We start from the raw sequence: 20,496 nt of genomic DNA on the forward strand, positions 1-20,496 counted from the left end.
AAGCTCCCAGAATGCACTGAAACATACGCACAAATGTTACTTCCTTAAATTCCCCAAATTGTTCAAACAGCTTGTCTGTCTGCCAGAAAGACAAGGTCCAAATAAACAAAGGGCATGATGAGTATCTAGAGAATGCAGACAGTGGTCCTCAGCTTCAGTCAAATGCAGACATCTTGATAAAACTGCAAGAATTAATCTATGATAAGCTTTGGTGGTTATTTAAAAACTTACACGCAATTGTAAGTAATTACTTTCAACACTCATGGCAATAGGCATTTTCATGCAATAACATCTCTGAACAAATCAAAATCTAAATATGCAAAGTATTCTTTTATGTAAAGACTGTGTAAAGAGGGCTCAGATTCCACCATGGATTTCATGAGCATTCCCCTACATGCCTCACATTTCAGAAACATCTCCTTTACAAGGATACCATTCATGCTTAGTGGCTCAGAGTTTTCCAAATTGATTCAACTCACCTTGCAGATTCTCATCAGGTAGAGAAATCAGCCCAGATCAAAAGACCCACCTTTTGTAATATTTCTATTAGTTCTACTGTGTAGCAGGTTGCTCATCCCTATAAGGAGAAGAATCAAAATCCCCAGTCCAGGCACTCTTGAGCTTTGAGATTCAGACCCTCTCTCTACTGTTTGCCTGCTCCAACTATTCTCTGATTATGTGATTTTCAATTATTCAAGAAATCCCTATTTAAAGTGCATGTTTCAACTTTATTGTCATTTTATGTATTCATTAATATATCTTTTTGTTACAAGTAAGAAAGTAAATGCTTTCTCAGTGACAACAGTCTGCAATATATTTCATAAGCTAATACTAATCTGACCATTTTTTTCTTGTTTTAAATGTGATAGCACTTTAGCTTTGATAGTGCCACGTGGTAAACCAATGTAACTTAGACTTCCAATAGGAATAACTTTTGGCAGATTCACTCTTCAATGAGAGGAAATCATTTCTATTCTTGGCTTCATTTTGTGTCAGAACCATAAATACAAAAAGACTAACAGACAAAGAATAAGATAAAATAATGCAGTATAATATTTTCTGTATTTACTAAAGAGAAAGAATAGAAACAGAAGACTAAAAAAAGTAATAAGGCAGCAGGTATACTCCCAATTTAGTGCACACTTACTTAAAGATGATAGAATATGTAATATTCTTCTGTCTATCCTACTCTGTGGTCAGTGTACACTTTGCCCTCTCTTTTTTGTAAGCTTGTTCTGGAAAGCAATCTCAAATCTGTATCCTCTGTACAGTACACACACACACACACACACACACACACACACACACACACACAGTTAAATGCATCCTTGCTGTAACTACAATGATTTTAGTAGCATCTCACTGGATGGAAATGGAATGGTCCTTTTAAAGTGCTCAGCTCCCATAATTATGGCAGCACTGGAAGCACCAGAATAGATGGAGAGATCCATCCACTAACATACTACAAGAGAATATATTTACATATAAAGACTAGCATTCCAGAAATCATATTAGCAGCCTTTCATCATGCCATAACATCTGATAAATGATAATGATATGCCATGAAAATATTCCCTCCTTGAGTAAGAACTTGATACCATCATACAGGAAAGTACACAGCCTCCTCCCTTTCTTGTCCTTGCTGATGCTCGTTACCTAAAAGGGTGCATTAGGAGTTGAGGTCATGACCCTGCTTTTTCTCCATATCAGCCTATAGGTCTGGCCAGCTTTAGAGGGGAGAACAAGAACACTGCTTCTCTGCATTCCCAGGTATATTCTTGGGGTTCTGGCTGCAGCATGACCCTGTAGCATCTCCTTTATTGTGCCTCTGTGTGACAGTTCTTGGGACAGCCAGAACTGATACAGAGGCAGCAGCATGGGGTGCCATATGGGAGCTGGTTCAGGAGGGGAGCCAGTTTAAAAACCAGCTTCCCTCACAGACCAGCTGTCTTTTGCCCCGTGCTGCTGCCTCTGATACAGACGCAGCGGTGTGGGGTGGCAACAGCTCTGTCCGGAACAAGACGGAACTGAGCTGGGCTGCCTGCCCACCTGGCTCCTAATACACTTTAAATGCAGAGCTGCAGTAGGGGTAGGTCCCAGATTTGGTGCAAGCTGGGACTGAGGTGGGCTGCTGGCCAGGCTGCTGAAAAATTTACTGGATGAGGGGTGGGGAGGAATTTGTGTAGTCTATAGCATTAACCGATAAGCTTTTGCTTATCAGTTAATTGGTTAATTGACTATACTATTACATCCCTACTTTGAACTGCATCCAGAAGTTATTTAGACGTGAGTCGCTTCTTTGGAACATGGGTGTAATATTCAGCATCTAATCATTATGACTATCTAAAGACTGGACTGTAGCCTCCCCAATAATCACAGTAACTAATTCAGATTTGTGCTCCTCTGGCAGCTATTCTGTGAATAGGAAAAAGGTCTACATTTGTTGAGTGAATTATTTACTCAGTTCTAATTCTTTTTCACTTTGCCATTCTATTCCCATAGATAAGTAGTTATATGTTCTCATTTCAGTAATAGCTTGTTCCATGCCCAGGTTAATAATGTTGGAAAGCGTCGCGGTGAGGGGATGTTGATTATTCCCATGCTGGGGAATATTCGCATTAAAAGTTTCATATCTGGGGAAGTAAATAAATAATAGTTACTATTTGGTGGTTATTATGTTCATAAAATGGATAGGCTCTGGGCCTTATACCTTATCTGGGCAGAGTGAACATTACAAATGATGCCTAAGGGAGATGCGCAGTTGGCTGACTGAGTCATTATTCAGCAGGATAGTGGCCTGCCTCCCTCTTGCTCATGCAGCAGTCTGCTAGCAAAGTGGTCACAGAGGTTTTTTTTTATCAGAATTAATATTCATATTTCATGTTTGTTATAGCAAAATCTGTGTCAAAATATGGAATAACACCACCAAGACTCTGGAAGAAGTGTCAGCCTGCAGAGAGCAGTGCAAGAAGGGGCATGTTAGCTCCCATTCCAGAGAAAGCCAGTATGTCAGCACAGGAGCTATTTTTGTTGCAATTTGTTCTATAAATAAACTCTGAAAAGAATGCCCAAGGAAACTTCAGACCATGGCACTTCTGGAAAGATTTTCTTTTGGAGATGGGATGGGCAGGAGTCGACAGGTAGGGACAGATAAGTTGAATGGCTAAGGTAGTTTACATATGATATTGTGATGTGACATGACATATATAAAAAGCATGAAGCCTGATGGGTAGAAAAAGGTCAAATGTAAGCTCAGCAATTCCAATACCCCTGAACACAGGCTGAGAATTCCTACCCATATATACCTCCTTGTAATCTTTTCATAGCTGATATTATAGCCAGAATGAATACTATATCAGTTAGAAAGACATGACCTCTCCTGTTTACATCAAAAGAGATGCTTGCTAAATGACTCCCTTTTTTTTTTTTTTTTTTTTTTTTTTTTTTGTCGTTTTCAAGTTCTTAGCTGTCATGGAGAGATACTTGTCAGTTTCACTGACCTGAGACTTACAGTGATGAGAAACACTCAGGAGCTAGCTATTTAATCTAAGTTTAGGTCTCTACTTGTACTTTTTACATGCTTTTGCCAGTTTCTAAGGAGACAGAGAGAGAGAGAGAGAGCAAAATAAGAGCATTTAAGGACCCTGAATTAGAAGTTAGGATGAGAATAAACTAGTTAAATGACTGAATTTGCTCCATACATAGCTCATTAAACACAAATTTTAATTTCATAGATTTGTTAATGACTCTGTCTGAGATAATACATTTTAAATCACAACAAAATAGAGACTGAGATATCTCACACAGACACACAAGCTGCAATATATTTTTTCTTTAATGTTTTAAGGTCCTTCCACAGGATGGTTCCTGTTTTATGGGACTAAACCCAAATTTCTTTCCTTTTTATTTTACTTGCTCATCAGTCTTTGACCAAAACAGCAACAAAAAATGGGAAAAGCTCCCTCAATTATAAACTCTGAAGTTGTTTTGTGTAACGGACGCTTTCAAGAAGCACTTACATGGCTCAGTCTAGTCCAGCAAGTTACCATGTACCTGCACAAAGCTGCTACTGCATCCCAAACTGTTCTTACCCACCAGTCTGACTTTGCCCACTATCCCCCTAACTGCATAGGACTAATATTTGGGAGCTTCAGACTGCATGGGATTTCTAGTCCCCTTGGATTCCCCATATCCTTCACCCATTGTGCATGATGTACCTATACCAAGTCTTCTTCCTACCTGGGGTAAGCAAAGCACTCAGGAAAGGATGATTAAGTCTGTTCCTCAAGGAACGTTTGAAGGGCCAGACTGCTTATACTAATACAATACAGCATAGCAGAATGCCTAGAGTTCTTTTTTTAATTGCTTCATTCCTTTTGCTTTTCTGTGGCTCTTCTGTGAGAGAGGATCACAGACAGAAGCATCAGTATAGCCTTAAGGGCAGAAATTCAAACAAATGTTTCAATAGATTTCTGGATCTCACTCACGCAAGGCAGGCCAGGCCATTTGTCTTAGTAATTTGAAGATGGTTTAGATCTCAAGAGAGAGAAAAGAAGATAATGTGAGCCTGTGTCTTACTTGTCCTATTAGTCCTTGCTCACAAATATTTCTTTATAACTCCCAGACGGACCCAGAATGAGCTCTGTAGCAGATCAAGGAAGGTGCAGGGAGACCAGGATTCACGTCAGCTGCCTTTCTCTTGTGATGATGTGCTTGTCACAGGAACAAAGATCATCTTTAAGGGGATTAACACGTTATATAGCAGCAGTGGAAAAGACCTAAAAAAAGGGGAGGGAAAATAAGATATATTCAAGTTATGTTAAGTTATTGATATATCATATTGTAAAGTGTGTGAAAGCTATTTTGGATTTTAGTGCATGCTGCTACCAGGGAATATCATGTCTTCTTGCTTTCTTGATTAATTGAAAATGAATATGGCACCAAGAAGTAGCACAAACATATAGGAGTGGTAAACTGGTAAGCAGTATGGTCACATCTAAATGTACCTTGACTTCTGAGTAACATTAATCTGAAGAAATCTCTTCAGATAAAGGTCTATTAATGATAGCATTGTTTTGGCTTGTGTGATGAAGATGTAGGGATTACAGAGCTGCATGTGGGTTCTAAATGATCATAGATTCATATAATCATTGGGTTGGAAAAGACATCGGGAGGTCATCAAGTCCAACCATCCTGCTAAAAGCACTTCATGTCTCTCCCCTGAAGTTTGCAGCCCAAGGAATCTAGCTGTTGGCTCTTCACATTCTTCCTTTCCAGCATGTGACCCATCAGGGAACAAAAGCCATTGACAGTGCTACTCAAAGCTCATGACACTAGGATTCCCTTGCTATGAAGGATTTAGTTGTTGCAATGCCTCTGAAGCAGTGGTATGCAATTACAGCTGGTAAGGATATTTTGACAGTGGATATTTTTTTCCATCAGAAAAATGCCAATTTATTGAAACTGACACTGATGAATTTCCTTCTTTTTAAAGTTTTTGCAATGGAAAGTTCCTCTCTTCTGTGAAAATTACTTTTTGTTTCAAAACTCTAGTGAACTGAGAGTTAAAAATGTAAAAAAGAAAATAAAAAGTTCAAAAATTAAACAAACTAAATGTTTCAAAAATATTATAGCAAAATAATTAATTATTATTATTAATTTTCAGTTCATGAAAATGTGAAGTTTTGACTTTATCACTTAAGTTGGGACATGACAATTGTTTTGATAGATGGAAAATGCCCCATTTACTCTCAGCCTTGCAGCTGCAGGAATAGGGGGAATAGGGATCTTTGCTGTGTTCTACTGAGTCCTTGAGGCTGTTACAACCATATGCAATTCAGAGTCAATGGGTGAGATATAAAGGTAGAATTAAGCCATAGTCCTCAATCCGATTGTACCAAAGTCAGAACCAATACAACTGAGTATATGGCACGTACTCTTTTAAAATTTCCAGATATCATAGATAATTGAAGACATGTACTTGTCCTTTTGTCCAATTTTCTCTTGTATACCTTGAGGCAATTGTATGAAAGAATACATGTATTTACCATTAAAAATGTAGCAAAGGTCCATCAAGAATGGAAACCACTTAATTACAAAGCTGAATCTGCTGTAGAATAGACTCCAGTAAAAAACAAATTGTAATATCTTTCTCTGATTCCAGGATTTCAATAACGGGATGAGTACATATTAGAAATAAATCAGCCTCATCAGTATTTATTCTTCTAATGAGATGATCCCGTTTCATTAGGAGAGAAACTTATCAAATAAATTAAACTGAGAAATTATTCATTTTTTGTGTGTTTTAAAAATATTGAAACTCAGGTTGATAGGTGTAACTGTAAAGGTTCTGAGATCTTTTATTTAACTGTACCTAAAAGCCTATAGAAAGGTTTTTTGATGTAAATAATATAAGTACTTTCTGTGATGCACATATCATGCAGAAATATACAAAAGGGTTAGAGTATGTTTTTCACATTCATATTTACAAAATGGGCTTTTGGCTCAATTTACAAAGCAGCATCCAGAGTAAAAGATGAATTTATAAAAACAAAACCAATCTTTTTATTTATGTATCTATTTGTTTATTAAGTAATTGAGCAGCTATTTCAGTAGGATCCATCTCTGGCAATCAGATGAAAAAGGAATTGGGAAAATCAATAGGAAATTTATAAAAAAGCACTAAGTGGAGAAAACAGGACAAAGTTTGTAGTTTTTTACTTCTAAACAATGTATGAGCGCATTGTTTTATCAATATTAGGGCCAGCTTTATTCAAAATTCTATTGAAAGAAATCCTTAATAAGGATGAAAGGAATGGACCTTAAGTTAATTGTCAAAAGGCCTACACTGTGAACTGACATGGTGAAAAGAAATAATAAATTAACAGGAAGACTTTTCCCAAGATAAGATTTTCTAATATCAGAACTCTGTTCACCCATCCAAGGCAATTCTAATATATCCCCTATTAAACAAGACAAACGGTAAATCAGAAAGTGCAAATGGTGATCACAGCACTCACCACTAAATTCAACCAGCTGTCACCTTAGGTAATTAGTTTAGAAAGCCAAATTAATGGAATATATTGGCACATGATATTTGTCGCGGAAACTGCTACCTAAAGTACAGTTGGAAATTGGTTCAGTTTAGCAGTCTGGCTTTCGAGCAAAAAATCACAGACTACAGTGCATGATTTGTATAAAATTAATGTCTGAGCAAATATGTTCATTGCATTGTCAGAAAATTTAGTCTTAGGCGAATGATGAGACTCAATTCCATTAACTGACTGTGTTAACAGAACATTAACAAGAGAACTGATAGTGGTAATTATTATTGTTAATCATGTTTATTGCAATGGTGCCTAAGGGCCAGCCAAGAATAGAGGTCTGTTGTGCAAAGCCTGTAGAAGTGCAGGGTAGGAGACAATTTCTGACCTGAAGAGCTTACAGTCTATATAGAAAGACAGACACAGTGTGGGAGAAGGGGAAAAACACTCAGGCAGAATGAACAATGTAATGGTGGCAAATGGCATGTTAATGCCACATTTTATAAGTGACCACAGAATAAGAAGGGATCAGCTAAATGAAAGAAAACTGAAGGGAGAAGGGACATTGCAGGGACCAACTGAGGCAAACAGGGCAGGGGAATGTAAGAGTGATGCTAAGATGAAGAGGCTGTGAGGGAGGGAGAGGGTCAGAGCAAATAGCCAATCAGTAGAGGACAGAAAATTCCTGTCAAAGCTGTTAAAGTCCTACAGTCACACTGCAGTGTACTGAGGAGCACTTCATTCACACCTGGGTATAATGAAGCAATGGACCATGGATTCACATTCTTCTTGAAGCAGAAGGAAGGATCTGGTGACAAGATATTTTGGAACAACTTGCTACTAGGAAGGAAATATGAGTGGGCTGATGAGAAGTATCTCACACTCATTTGACTCATACACTTTGTGAATATGTTAGAAGTCCATGATGTAGAATAGACAGGCTGCAAACATATATTTTAGGGATGTAGGATATACCAAGAGACCTACATTAATCTTTTGCTTTATACCTTTATCTTTGCTTTCGTTGCATGTCTCTAACATCTGTCAATGGGGTGGTTCAGTATCCTGTCCATAAACATTGTGAACAATGGGCTATGTCTACACTGCAGGCTTTTTGCACAAGAACAGCTGTTCTTGCACAAAAACTTGCAGAGCGTCTACACTGTATGCGTGTTCTTGCGCAAGTAAATTTACAGTAAAGCATGAGAAAAGAGGGCATCTTGTGCAAGAGTTATTCCTCTCCCCATGAGGAATAAGCCCTCTGGCAATGTGGATAGGCAACAGATGGATGGCAACATAAAATGGCCATCAGAGCTTTCTTGAGCTTTCTTGCGTTAAAGCACATCTCTTGCAGTGTGGACATGCTCTTGTGAAAGATCTTTTGTGCAAGAACTCTTGCACAAATAAGTTCTTGCACAAGAAGCCTGCAGTGTAGACATAGCCTGGGAGAATGACCCACTAAATTGTTTGACAGAGTTTAATATCCCATCACCTAGTCTATATATTTTACCTATGTTTGTAAATGAGGCATACTTGGAACTTGTGAGAAAAAAAGTCTCACAAACAAATTTAAACCGGTTAATTTTGACTTTGGGGGTATTATTATGAATGAGAATTTATGAATATAACTATCAATATTATTTGTTTTAATAGGAGAACACAATCCGAAATCAAGATGCACCCTAGAAAAATGGACAGAGAGAAAATATAAAGTATTTTCAGAACTCCCTAAATGAATGTACAGTACAGTTAATATATTATATCATCATTACTCTGCCTGAATAATATACTATACTGATATTCTCACTGGGTAAAAACCTGGCCCCACTGAAATCAGTGGCAAAACTCCAACTGACTTTAGTGAGGCCAAGATTTCACCCACTGAGTACTATGTTAATCAATAAGAAGCCCTGTTTACTTCAGTGAGCATATTCTTTCAGTAAAGTACTATCCATAGTGATCACCAGTATCAGAACATAGCCCATAATTTAGTCAAGAATTAAAATGTCAAAACTTCAGTTTTTTAAATGAAAGAAATTCTCTGAAATTCTTCAACTTCTCACCTGGCATTAATTAGCCATTTCATTGAGGAAGTTGAAAGCTCTCTGTTCTCCTCTTAACATTAGATACTCCCACACCCTTCCGTCTCCAAAGGATTTTAAATGTGAGAGTCCATGGTAGTCAAATATTACAGGCATCTGAGAATAAATGAAAGCCAAAGCTTTAAGCACTCACAAAATCTAAATATAACTTTTGTGAAGGTTTCATAAAATAGGGTACAGTCCAAAATTAACAACAGCAAACAACAATAAAAGAACAGGCCAAAATAAATCTTTTGTTTAAAAAGAAAGCAGTCAGATCTGAAGATATCAGGGCTCATGGGCGATGCTTTTACTAATAGTGCAAACTTGGCTTTTTGTCAGTTGGAAACACTTAGAAAGCCTTGGAAAAGTCTTCCCATTATTGTTCTTTGAGAAGCTTTTAAACAAATGGAGGAGGGAATGGTCTGCTGTTATGAAACATACAGTAAGTGAACTAATGACCTACACCTATAGGGAATACATAGTATTCACCTGCACTTCGGTTCATCAAGATTAACAAATTATAAGAACAAAACTGCAACCAACAACTTAAAAAAAACAGTTTTGGCTTTCCTCCTGCATCCCCACTAAAGCAATAATATCTTAGTAGTAGTAAGATAAAAGGGTGTTTTTAAAACCATATGGAGCTTAAATTTATCAGAGAGCCATACTGTGTTGGAGTTCAGAGACCTGTTCGTAACCTTTCAGTTCCATTATCTAAGAGCTAGGGACAATAGTTAAAACCTGTAATGTACCTCCCCCTGTTCTCTCACCTTTTCTTGGCCCAGAATTTGAGATAGAGAGAGAGCAACATATAGTCACATCCAAATGAATAATCAGAGTCAACAGTAACATATTAATTTATGGTCCAGATCTGGATAAATCTGAAACAATTTGCAAACTATTTCATTTGGATTTTTTTTTAAAGACAACACAACTGAAGACATTTTCTGCATTTTGCTGTCAGATTCACAAATATATGAACTGATGAAGTTTGAGGGTATAGCACCACAAAGCATGACTGACAATGGTGTGATGTTAAGTGCATTGCTGAACTAAAGATATTACTAAAATAATCTTTCCATGGATTATAAGGACAGAAGGGAGCACTGTGATCATCTAATCCAGGGGTTTCAAATTTCCATTCCATGTGTCCTCCCTGGCTGGAGTGATTGCCCAATCTGGACAATGACTCCAGCAGGCTGAGGGGAGGGGGCTATCTGTTACCAGCTCTGAAACCCCACTCCCCTCCCACCAGCACCCTGCCCTCTGCTCCCCATGGTATTCAGGGGGTCAGTGGGGAGAACCTGGGGCTGCTCAGGGTCAATGGTTGTGTCTCTCCTCCCCTGCACTTCCCACTGTGGCAATATCCACAGGGAAGTGGAATGCACTGGCTGAGCACACTCACTCCACTGTGTTCCACTTCCTCTTGGCTCCTGGGGAGTGCAGGGGGACCTGACCACTACTGCGGTGGCAGGCCTCCCCTTTGTTGATTCCTGAAGCTATGTCCTTGGGGACAGGAAGGGGGAAGAAAGAGCAGGGTGATGGAAGGAAGTGGCAGTAATGGACAGGTAATGAGCACCCCCTCCAGTCTGCAGGTAATCCCAGGCCAGATTGCTCAATCACTCCAGATGGGGTTGGCCCATGGTGCCTAAATCCAAAGTGAAGAGAGGCACCTTTCTCTGCTAGCAATCCACATCCAGGAAACCCTCTCCTGGAGTCAGGCAGTTTAGATACTTGAGCTTTTTCTAGCTGGAATGTTATGGGCTTGCCGCATGGTACACACAAAAGTGTCCAGAGGCAACGTCAAAGCCAATCTTATAACTTTTCATTCAGTGGTGAGGGTAGTCATCTGGGATGCAGGAGACCCAGGTTCAGAACTCCCTCCCACTAGGCTATAGGGGGGCTCTCTCTCTCTCTTCCATATTTAAATGATTCTTTAAGTATGGTATTTAATCAAACATAGAACCAATTTAAAAGCACAGATCACTTTGGATAGCCTATTGGTCAACAATTAGTGAACTATCCTGAGAGATGGAGACCCCTGTTTGGATATCTTGTGCTTCTCGGGCAGATAGAGGTATTCAAACTGGGTTTACTATGTGGCAGATGTTTGAATGGAACCCAGTCTGGCCTCTGAGCACACCTACCAAATCATGCCTCCCATTCATCAGATGCTTCTCCACCTCTCTTGTGCCAGATTTGAGGATCACGTTGGGGCTAATGTAGGAAACAGGTATCTGCAGGGACAGAAAGGAACATAGGTGACTAGAGAATTTTTAGACTAGAAATTTAGGCACATAGTTTAGGCACCTATAGGGTTGGGCAGATGCTGAATAGGAGTTTTGTGGATTATGGCAATTCCCAAAACTAGGACTTTAGTTCCTAAGTACCTTTGTGGATGTGGACCTCAATGAATTGTTCCTGGCTGCACAAAGTGTCTGTGATGAAGCAGAGACCTAGGCTCAAGCCCTAACCACTCAGGGAATGTCTACACTACCACCCTAGTTCGAACTAGTGTGGTAATGTAGGCAACCGGAGTTGCAAATGAAGACCGGGATTTGAATTTCCCAGGCTTCATTTGCATCTTGCCAGGCACCGCCATTTTTAAATGTCCGCTAGTGCGGACTCCATGCCGTGCGGCTACAGGCGGCACGGACTAGGTAATTTGGACTAGGCTTCCTATTCCGAACTACCGTTACTCCTCATCCGAACTACCTAGTCCATGCCGTGTGTAGCTGCGCGGCACGGAGTCTGCACTAGCAGACATTTAAAAATGGCGCCCGGCAAGATGCAAATGAAGCCCGGGAAATTCAAATCCCAGGCTTCATTTGCAACTCCGGTTGCCTACATTACCACCCTAGTTCGAACTAGGGTGGTAGTGTAGACATACCCTCAGTAATATTTCCTCATATAAATACTTTAAGAATTCTCAGGATCCACCTAATACCATAGTACATTTGCTATACAGACTACTTGTTCACAGAAAAGTGAATCATTAATATTTTAATAATAATAATAATACTTTGCACTTAATTTCATAATGTTGTACAAACTTCTACTAACACTATGGAGTAAATGAGTATCATGCCTTGGATTTCCTTACCTCATCAAAGAGACCTTGAAGAGAGGAAATCTCCCTTCCTGGATTACTTATGGGGAGGGGGCCAGGTTTACCCCACTACAGAATGGCTTACATGCCTGCCCAGGAAGTTGGCAGATCCCAAGAGATCTGTGGGAAACCAGGGATGTCTGTATAGCACTCCCGAGTCTGCTTAGTTGCTCTGGTCCCCAATAGTCCCTAGTTGCAGCTTCTCAGGGGCCTTGGCTGGTGTAGCCTCTAGTCCTTCCTTGTCCCAGAACACTCACTCTGACTCTCAAACTATCCAGTCTGGAGAAGGAGGAGGAGGTTGACTCTTTCTCCGCTTCTCTTCAGGCAAAGAGACAATTGCCTGCAAGAGAGCACCTTCTCCCAGTACTATCTCTGGAAGGGGTATGGGGTAATAATTCTATCCGGTTCTGCCCCTATATTTATACAGGACTGAAGACAGAGAGATAAGTAGCTTGTCCAAGCTCACAGACAGGGTCAATATCAGAGGGAGGAATAAAATTCAGGAGTTCTTGGCACTTACTTATGTTCAGAAACCACAAAGCTACATGTAGCTTTTCAACACACTAGACATTTTGGATTTACAGTGCTCTATTTTTATAAAACCTGTTTCTCTTGCCTTTTTTGGCCATATTCTCTGCAACCTCTTTTTTAAATGATGAAAAATAATAACGCTGTGCTAGTTTAGCTTAGGATAGACTACAAGTGCTTATTTTGGCTGTACTATGTAATAGAACAACAGTAAAATAAGAAGTATTATGCCGTACTTTATATCCCCATTTATCTTAAGATCTCAAACTGTTTTGTTGACATTATTAGTGAGTTGAGTCTACCAACAGGCCTGTGAGGTATTTTTACCATTTTATTTATTTTTACCATTTTAAAGATGGGTAAACTGAGGCATGGTATTATTCAAGCAAAAGCGGTCAATGCTGCCACTAATTGAGGAGTGCATCTATTTCTATTTCACAAATTAAACCACCTGCAGTCTGATTTTCAGGAAGTGCTCAGCACCTGCAGCAATATCAGGCTTCAATTGGAGTTGTGGGTCTTCAGCACCTGTGAGCAATATCAGGCTTTAGATGTTGGAACTTTAGGTATAAAAAAACAGAGGGTGGTTAAACTAGTGACTACATATGACAATGTTGGCTCAGGTGTCCTGTCTCCCTATCTTGTGACTGAAACAAAAGATAGCAGGCAAATCTACCCATGCACATTAATATAATTACCAAGATGGTACATTGGTAGTATCTGCAAACCCTGAGTTTAATGCACACTTACTTCATGATACTAGTCTTACTTTAGGGGGGAACTTCCCTTTACATGCTGGGAAATAATTCAGTGCATGATCTCACCATTAACTTTTTTTCCTTAATTTCCCATGAGGCATAGCTCAGTAAAGCAGAATAACATTTAATAAAAGCATTTTCCCCCTAAGATGCTTGATTTATTTTTTTATGACCAAATGAATCTCATGCAATGTAACACATTAAGTTGCTACTCATATGTTTTCCTCTTCCTTTCTTGGTACAGAGACAAGGATTTGTGCAAGTTGGGATGTTTTGGTTTGTTTTCATGTGAAAATTGTTTCATTTGTATCATATGTTGCTCTGTGGCCCAGAAGTTTATTTTTTTAAACACAAAAGCTGTTTTCATTTTGTTTATATTGATCTGAGCCATCCATTACTGCTGTGTGTTGTTGTCTGCTGGTTTAGTTTGCGTCATGAGTTGTATTGTTCATGCTGTCTGAGTAACATATGACTACTATACACACAATGAGTAAGACTATCTCAGAGAGCAACATTTGAAGTAAATGAATATGGATGCAAGCAATGGTAAGTATACAGATTATTTAGGCAGGAGGGTGGGATAAGGGACCAATTGAAAAAAATAACAGATTAGGGCCATCTTTCTGCCCTGGACTATACATTTCAAGGCAATCATGCATTAAACTTACATATGCATTCAGGAGTGCAGTTTGGCCCTTAGATTTTGGGAAATTTTATCTTTGAGTAAAAACTGAAATGTTGATTCTCTGACTAATGAAAATCCATAGCAACCATGGAAGACAAATAATCTACTAATTGGTGTCAGGTTGCTACTTCAAAGCTGCTTCCACGTTCTCACGAGCTAACCACTAAGAAAGAGGCTAGTGTAATGCCTGTTATTCTGTACACATTCTACATATACCCATGTTACTAATTTCAGTATTGAACAGACAAAAAATCAGTATTGAACTGGTTCTTGAGTCCAGTGGATCTACTAGCCAAATTTTCAAAGACCCCATGCAATGGGTGAATACACAAAATCCCACATTTATATCTATACATGATTTTCCTTATGCACAAATCAGGTAGCTGCATACTACAGCTACACTATTTGTCAGTGCAGTTACATGGTTAACTCATGAGAATAGATTTCTGTGGACATAATTGGCAGGAGTCCATTTCAATGGCTATCCACTGGACAGATGTTTGGAACTTTGGCCCTACCAATGACACTCCTTAGCCAAGCATGTGAGCTCATGACAGTGAATTACTACTGAAAATAGGGTATGTCTACACTACAAAGTTAATTCGAACTAACAGCTAACTTTCATAAGCACTACACAGGCAAACCGCTAGTTCGAACTAGGTAAACCTCATTCTACGAGGACTAACACCTAGTTCGAATTAATAAGTTTGAATTAAGGGCTGTGTAGCCACTTAATTTGAACTAGAGGGAGGCTAGCCCTTCCCAGTTTGCCCTGGTGGCCACTCTGGGCACAACCAGGGAAACTTGGCTGCCCCCTTCCCAGCCCCGGAGCCCTTAAAAGGCCACGGTCTGGCTACGGTGCCCATGCCAGGTGCAAGCCAGCCAGCACCCAGCCAGCAGACCCTGCACCTGGCATGGCATGAGTCAGCCACCCGCTGCCACCCAGCCCTCCGCCTCTTCCCAGGACCAGGCTGGCAGCTCCCAGGAGCCTGCCCGGGGCCGCAAGAGGCGGGCGCCCGCCTGGTCTAGTGCGGAGATCGTGGACCTCATCCAGGTTTGGGGGGAGGTGTCCAACGTCCACAACCTCCGCACTAGGCACAGGAAAGTGGCCGTCTAGGGCAGGATAACTGCCAGCCTGACCACCCAGGAGCAGGTTTGCATGAAAATCAAGGTGGTCCAGTGAGACTCCCGACTCTGAGCTTAGAACATAAGAACATAAGAATGGCCGTACTGGGTCAGACCAAAGGTCCATCTAGCCCAGTAGCCTGTCTGCTGACAGCGGCCAACCTAGGTTCCCTGGAGGGGATGGACCGAAGACAATGACCAAGCCATTTGTCTCGTGCCATCCATCTCCAGCCTTCCACAAATAGAGGCCAGGGACACCATTTCTACCCCCTGGCTAATACCACTCCATGGATCTAGTTTCCATGACTTTATCTAACTTCTTTTTAAACTCTGTTATAGTTCTAGCCTTCACAGCCTCCTGCGGCAAGGAGTTCCACAGGTTGACTATTTGCTTTGTGAAGAAGAACTGTCTGTTATTAGTTTGAAGCCTGCTACCCATTCATTTCATTTGGTATCCTCTAGTCCTTATATTATGGGAACTAATGAAGAACTTTTCTTTATGCACCCTCTCCACACCACTCATGCTTTTATAGACCTCTATCATATCCCCCCTCAGTCTCCTCTTTTCTAAACTGAAAAGTCCCAGTCTCTTTAGCCTCTCTTCATATGGGACCTGTTCCAAACCCCTGATCATTTTAGTTGCCCTTTTCTGAACCCTTTCCAAGGCCAAAATATCTTTTCTGGGGTGAGGAGATCACATCTGTACACAGTACTGAAGATATGGCGTACCATACTTTGATACTTCCCCTCCTCCTTTTCCCCTGGCTTCCCTCTTCTAGCTCCCTCCTCCCAGGTTTCCCCCTCCCCTCTCCCACCCTCTTTCTTCCCCTCTCCCACCTCCTTTTCCCAGTCTCCCCCAGTTTTGTTAAATAAAGAGAGTTTCTATTTTTGACCACACGTGTCCTTTATTTTTTACATCAGGAAGGGGGGCTAGGGAGAGGTAAGTAGAAGGATATGAGGGAGGAATGGGGTACGAGCCCCCGATGAGGAGGACTGGGGTGGCTCTGCGGGCTCCTCGGGGTAGAAACTCTCCTGCAGCCCCCTGATTAATGCCCCTGGATGGCAGCCTGCGGCAAGTGCAGCCGGGCTGATGGCCGAGTGCTGTGATGTGCCGAGTGTGGTCACTCAGGGCATTCCATGCCAGGACTGCTTTGCTGTCCCTCATCGAGGTAGACAAGCAAGTGGGGAACCCTGAGAACTGTCTGTCCGGGGTGGGGGTCGGGTCCCTTTAAGCACAGCCCTCAGCTAACCTGAGACATCAGCTCCATGCTCTAAGTCCTAACCTGATGCCCTGCTGGCACTGCTTCCGGCCAGCCTTAACTTTGGTTCAGGGTCCACTCAATGTGGACATGCTAGTTCGAATTAGCAAAATGCTAATTCGAACTAGTTTTTAGGTCTAGATGCACTAGTTCGAATTAGCTTAGTTCGAATTAACTAATTCGAATTAAGTTAGTTCAAATTAGTGCTGTAGTGTAGACATACCCATAGTGATGAAGACTCAGGCAGCTTTGTAAAATAAAACTCAGCTACCCAAACCTTCATATAGTTCTCAAATTCAACCTACTTTGGAGATGAGAAAATATTTGGCTAACTTTCTTTTTTTCGTGCTGCTATACAGGGACAGCCTGAACTGAGGTTATGAGATCATCAGAAAATAGCAAAGCATGGTCTCTCATATGGCCATGTATTCATTCTGGTTTCTTCTGTTTTCATTGCTCTACCCTGCTGAGATGTGTGAGGACCTCACACTTAGTACTGGAGGGAGAACTTTCTCCCTGTCTCACTCATCAGGTGCTACTAGAGTGGCTATCATCAAAGAAGAGGGGAACACGCCCACATTCACCAAGTGCTGTGGTAGAATGATAGGGGGTGCAAGTGCTATACCCGAACAGTCAGAATAAAGACTGTGCTTGCTGCTGAACTGTTTCTGTAACAGCTGATGTGAAATATTGATTAAATGAAGAAATCTGAGGAAATAAGACTCCTGCCTGGTGTGATACCTGACAGCCAGAAGGAAAGACTATCCCTATCATGTCACACTCTGTTGAACTGCCTGAAATCTAGACAGTAGGAGTCTGGGTGCCTTCAAGCATAGGAATCAGCAAATTACATATTTTGAATAAGTAAAACCTTGTGTGATAACAAAACCTGCACATTTATAATATCATTTAATATATCATAGCATTTATTTTATATAGCATTATTTATATATCATAAATATAAAATAATATTTTATGTATTTAATATATCATTTCCTGTTTGGTCAGCAAGTTGCATTGCACCATAGAACATTTAATGTATTACATGTTTTTTAAGTTATAGAAATTTGATTTTGCACTAGTCATTAGGGCCTTAGCTTGAAAATTCACCAAAACCTAAAACTGAACTAGGCGTCTTTACTTTCAATGGGCTTCTTTACTTTTTATTGTGGTATATCCTGTTGTTGGGATAAGAGAGACTTCTAGGCATTCCCTTTAGCCACTTAGTTTGTTAGAAATGATAGGACAATAGAACAAAGTGTGAATGGAGTGGGTCTAGGCTTGAGTAGGAGGTTAGTTCTCCAAAGTGCAATAGGAGCTTCAGGAAGCAGCAATAGTGATGCAGTGATGGCACTATTCCCTCTCAGTTATAAATTAACCAATGCATAATTTTATAGGAATTTATACTTCTAGAGAAGCTTTCGTTAGGAGAGCAGATGAGGTGATCACAGTGGTTCCTTCTGGCATTCTGGTCTAGGATTATGAGATTTAAAAGCATGGTCCTGGCCAACTGAGGTTTGAAAACGCCCAATGACTTTTTAAGGGTAGGATTGTTTTGTTTCTTGGTGGGATGCCGAGTAGGATATTACAACAGGCCCATCTAACTTCCTCTTTTAATTGCAGGTAACTAAGACATTCTTCAATTTCCATCCTAACCAGTGTCTGTTGTTTCTGCATGACATTAAACCATTGCTGTGGTTCATCCAAGAGATGGATGATTTCAGTAGTGGATGTAGTGACCCCTTTGAATAATAAGGATGAAAGTTACTACAATAATATCATTTACACTGCGTGCAGCGGAGGGCGTGGTAAAAGGTGGTTTGATATAATCTTTCCACCCCCTCAGTCCTGGCAAGAGGCAAAAAGAGGCCAGGCTGGGGGCTAAAATGCCTCCAGTGATTTACAGTGTCTTCGTAATCCCCAAAAAATCCGCTATGAGAGAACAGAGAGAGGCAGGTTGCATAGGACTGAGTAATCTGTCTTTGTACCCCCAGAAGATGCCCCCGTGTCAGAGAATATTTAGTTGATCCTTTAGGACAGAATGTGCAGGGAACAAGGATTGAGCACATTATTTTTAATAACACAACTATTTTCTCTTTTGTACGGTACTGCGAGGTGTTTTAACAATATTTCTTGACAGAATCAGGTAATGATTCTTGCCGTGTGCTCACCTTTTTGGTTGCCACTTAACCATGTCTGCTATCACCTGGTGCGACTTGGGGCCCTGCAAAATTAAATGGAATCAGTGTCATTTGAACCTTTCTAGACACTACCAATTCACATGGTGACAGTAAATCAAGCCGTATATAAACAACACAGATGGAAGTGATGCTAATAGTACAATGTCAGCAGTATCCACAGATTGACAGAGCTCGTTATGTTGCCAGATGCACAGAATGTTGCACTACTTGTTCCTTATAAACTAGGCTTGATGGAGTATGTCAATGTCAAACTCCTTGCTGATTTACACACGAGCCTACATAGACATGCACACTTACAGACACTCATATTCCTGTGATCTATACCAACCATACCATCTGCTTTCTGCTTTGCATGTGGTAGCTAGCTAACTATCCTACTGTGCACAAGTATCACTGAGTACATGCTGTGGAAGCAAATAACAGTTTTTTTTCTTACCCCATTTGGTGTTATAAAATAGGATTTTTACTATTTGCCATCTATGCACATATAATATTCCACATGAATTTTTGAAACTTGTTTTTTGTTTGCTTTGATTCCCTTGGCCAGTGCATATGACTCACAGAAACAGGAAACAAAGAGCTTTTACTCCATACCTATTGGAAAACTGTCCTAACATACAGTGCAGCTATCATTTTGCCTATGAAACAAACATAAAATAGCGTGTTGTGGAGAGGTTACAGCACATAAGATGAAGGTGATTTTGTATTATTTTTAAATAGCTACATTTGATTTGTGAGTCTACTAAAATGTCTTTATCATACTTCAGAATTAACCATGAGTGTAAAATGTCTCGAGAAGGATATGCTGCTTGAAGGAACAGAAAACTGTCATTGCTCTAGCTTGTGCCTAAAGTCTGTTTCTGACCCATTTCCTTGTCTGGCACCTGTCGTTATAACAATCTCTCTAAAAGATCTACGGAAATTACACTTACCCTACGGTAACTAGGTAACATAATCTCCCGGAGGCTAGCTAATTGCAGCCCATGATAACCTCACATACAGCAACTGTTAAATTTTTCATTTCTTTCAGATTATTATGGATCAGTGGAGAGATATTGATTTGATTCATTAAATGATTCCCAGTCTGTTCCAAGGTTAATGATTACATGTATCTCAATTACATCCTTAACAGGTTATACTATATGATTTGTTTCAACTGCATTGTACATTGCGTATCTTCCACACCTGAAAGCCTTCTTAGCACTTGATGATTTAATAAGCCCTTTTTTCCATTACATAGAACATGCCTGGAAGGCACAAGTGCATTTGGGACAGCAGTGGAATGAAAGCTTTTCCTAAATCCATGTACAAGATGCTTTATGTATAACAGTTTATAAAGGACAGATAAAGCTAAAATATCTCAGGGTACCTAAGATATTTCAAAGACAATTCTAGAGATATTTGGTGTGATGATTGATTCTCTGATGTTACTTTACTTATCATCCCCTGAAATTCTTATTATCTGCCAATTACATTTGAAGCTTCTTTGTTTTACTTGACTGAAAATTACCTTACTAATGCTGGGTAAGTGTGTGTCATTTTAATTTCCTGATAAGAGTAAACTGTATATTTTACTAGTGAAGTGGTCATGCCACTCTTTTGAAAATTAGTGCACAATCATATTGTATTAACTAAGGCTAAGCCCTGTTAACATTTTATCTCACTTTCCACACAGACTCACAAACTGACAGAATTCCTTTGAAT

General features: G+C 40.1%; 1 long non-coding RNA gene across 1 annotated transcript; it reads right to left on the reverse strand.

Moving 5' to 3' along the window:
• Positions 1 to 11,288: 11,288 nt before the first annotated feature.
• On the reverse strand, positions 11,289 to 18,814 carry LOC142829751 (uncharacterized). The gene is made up of 3 exons (XR_012904494.1): positions 18,763 to 18,814; positions 13,216 to 13,292; positions 11,289 to 11,364 (listed from the first exon to the last, which is right to left on the reverse strand). It is a non-coding gene; the product is annotated as an uncharacterized LOC142829751 (long non-coding RNA).
• Positions 18,815 to 20,496: the final 1,682 nt, after the last annotated feature.

This window comes from Pelodiscus sinensis, chromosome 6 (assembly GCF_049634645.1).
Source record: "Pelodiscus sinensis isolate JC-2024 chromosome 6, ASM4963464v1, whole genome shotgun sequence".
Lineage (NCBI taxonomy): Eukaryota > Metazoa > Chordata > Testudines > Trionychidae > Pelodiscus > Pelodiscus sinensis.